The sequence below is a fragment of the Fulmarus glacialis genome, unplaced genomic scaffold (assembly GCF_000690835.1).
Source record: "Fulmarus glacialis isolate BGI_N327 unplaced genomic scaffold, ASM69083v1 scaffold4751, whole genome shotgun sequence".
In the NCBI taxonomy this organism is placed as follows: domain Eukaryota; kingdom Metazoa; phylum Chordata; class Aves; order Procellariiformes; family Procellariidae; genus Fulmarus; species Fulmarus glacialis.
The window spans coordinates 72,234-75,422 of NW_009190751.1; positions in this window are offsets into that span (position 1 = coordinate 72,234).

Sequence of the window (3,189 nt, forward strand, 5' to 3'; positions counted from 1 at the left end):
CTCGGAGGGGCTGATGAAGACTGGCGGCGACCGGGGAGGCTGATATTAAAGTGGTTTAAGTGCTACGGCAGTATGGAGGGCTGCACTTATCTGTCTGCCCACTGCAAGAGTTCCCAAGGAAGCCCTGCCAGCAGCCCCCTGCTAATCACCTACATCAAAGCAAACGCTAATTAAAACAATTATTTAGGGAGGGATTAAGGCTGGTCCTGCTGCATTGCAAGTTAGGGCCGAGCACAGCCACGAAACAGCAGCTTTTGGGCTGTGGGACCTGGTGTGACCGGCAATGACAAGCGGGGCTGGGAAGGACAAGGTGGTTTTGTAAGGCACAGGGAGCGCCTGGGCCATGGGGCCTGCGAGGAAGAGGAGGAGGAGAAGAGCTGAGCATGCAGAGGCAGCAGTAACCTCTTTTCCCGCTCCACTCTCGCCCAGCAGAAGGTGCTGCCCTGCACCCAGCCCTTCCCACCCCGCTCCACCTCCCTCGCAGGGTGCGAGCGAGGATTCCGCACCGGGGACCCTTCATTTCAAAGTCACGCGAGCTCCTCTGCGGTGGCACCGGCTCTGCCGCGGCAGGCAAGTGCCACCCTTGGGGTAGGGGGGTTCGGGCTGCTCCCCCCAGAGCTGCAGCCCCGGGCTGAGGGGTTGGCAGCACTCGGGGTGCAGTGACCCAGGAGAAGCCCCAGAGATGGCTTTGCTCTGGAGGCACTGAGGACGGCTAAACCCAGCATTGTTTTTTTGATGAGACCTCAGATTTGGTTGACAAAGGTAGCTGCGTTGGCACAATATGCTTAGGCTCCTGGAAGGTATTTGACATAATACTTCCTGACAGCCTGATCGGAAATTGGCCCTATACAGCACTCCATGGGTTTAATGCAGCTAAGCGCAAGGCTGTATGTTTGGGGAGGCAGAATATAGGTCGCCGCGGTGCGAGGGGGCTGCAGGTGGCCAGGCGAAGGTCAGTGGTGGCTGAGGTCCCAGGGGGACAAGCGGCACCGGTGGGTCCCTTCCTGCGGAGGGGCTGAGCTCATTGCCTAGAAGTTACTTTGGAAATCAAACTTGCGGAATAGCTCGGCTAAAACCTCACCAGGACGCCGAGGGGCCACAAAAGAGCCAGCAGTCAGTAAACCACCGCCGAGTAAGATTCCCATCCACGTCCCTGCCTCGGCGCTGTCTTGGCTTGCGCTTGCTTCCCGCAGTCCCTCGCTGCGGGCTCAGCGGGACGGGGCATCTCTTTACCCCTGGGTTTCTCCAGGCTCCTGTCCCCTGCTCCCTTCCCTGCCCTTTGGCCCTTACCCCCTCTAGGTGATTTTCTGTAGCAACAGCCTCCCATTCTATTTTTTTTCCCCCTCTGGAGCGTTATTTATCTTACGCTCATCAGCGAGCACGGGCTTTCCTTCCTAGGAGAGCTGCCTCCCACGCAGTTAATGGGACTGATGGGAGTGGGACGGTCTGGGGATGATGCTCACCAGGGCTCGGATCCATATTCGGGGACACCCCAGGGTGGTGCAGATTTGCAGGCTCTGCCGGCCAAAAGCAGAGCCAGGCTGCGAGTGCCCGCGCCGCGGTGGGGGGGACACGTTGCCCTTGGGCAGACCTGCTCTGCACGGACCCGCCGTGGTGCTGCCAGCCCCAGCCCCACTGCCTGCACAAATGTTAGCTTAAGGGACGGCGAATGGCCCTGAAACCGTTGAGATTCCTCCCGCCTCGAGCAGCCCCCGCTCCATCTTCTTCAAGGCTGTTTAAGGCCGTCCAGATGGCCTAATGGACCTCATCAAAGTACAATTTGTATCGCAGTGCGCAGCTATTTGAAGCATCCCAGCTCAAGGCTGGCGGTAACGCTTTGGCTGGGCCGGTGGCATGTCTGCCTCAATTCATTGAGGAGGTGATGGATGGAAGGACTCTGCTCTGGAGCCCGCCACGGGGAGCCTGGCCCAGCGCCCGGGCTCTGAGGAGGGACCTGGGGGGCTTTTGCATGGAGGCTGTGGGCGGGTGCTGGTTGGGTCCCCCCAAGGGGTTGGCAGCTACTGCTGTAGGGATGGATGCGGATGCAACAGGTCCTGTCCTTTAGGAAACAGCTGGAAAAGCCCTTTGAGCTTCTGCAGGAGCACGGGATCTGTCTCGCCAGCTTCCCTGGCTCCGGCTTGCAGCCTCGCAGGTTTGGCACCGGCCCTTTGCGGTTCCAAGGGGTTGCTCCTCCCTGCTGGCGTCTTTAGCTCCTTCGGGGGGATTTTAAGCTTTGCTCTGCGCTCTCTGGACAGGCTCTGTTGCTGTAAGGGTCACTGCCTGCGAGGGTGACGTGCTCCTGCCCCACGGCCGAGGCGGGAGAGGTCTTGTCTCCTGTGCTGGGGCTGCTGCTGGGTTTCCAGGCAGGGTCTCAGGCCCTGAACTAGTGGAATAAGTAAATTTTCATAAAATAGTTTTACCCTTCAAACAAATAAGACCACAGCTGCTTACTTTCCTTTTTTGAAATACTATCACTGAGATGATGTATTTTTTAATTTCAGTGACAAAACCTATTTAGCATCAGGTACTCAACTGGGTATGAATTAATTCAGCTCATCAGAGCACAGTGTCCCTACGTAGAAAATCTGCCCTCGAAATGTGTTGCTCTCACTCAGATAGCCCTGATTTGCACTTTACAGTGGCAAAAGGGGAACCTAATTGGTTTTTTTGCTGTGTTACGGGAGTGCCTGCCACCCCACTCCACAGCAGCGCCTGGGGGATGCTGGCACGCCGCGGGAGCCGGGGGGAGAGCAGCGCGGGCACGAGCGACCGCGAGGGCAGATGCACGAAGGGAGGCTGCAGGAGTTGGATACGGGTGGCTCGGCCAAGTACCTGCGCGGAGCAGCAGCTGGCAAAAATACAACCGTGGGGAGGGGGGTGCTGTGAGCTGGGGTCTGAAGACCCCCCGTTCCTGCGGTGACCTCAGCCAGATCCCACCCGAGCGACGGCGGCTGTTAACACCCCGTCTCCAGCGAGGCAGCTGGAAGCACTTGCTCTCTGGAGGTGTTGGCAGCTCCTCTCCTCGCGTTCCAGGTTGCAAGGCCGTGTGCCCGCTCCCCTCTTGGAAGGGGCTCGTGGTCCCTCACGGCCACCGACTGCGCCTGGCTGGGCCCCGGCTCTGCCCGGCCGCCTGGCCGTGTCCCTCGCCACAGCTCCGTCCTCCAGCCTAATCACCCAGGGGCTGGAAAT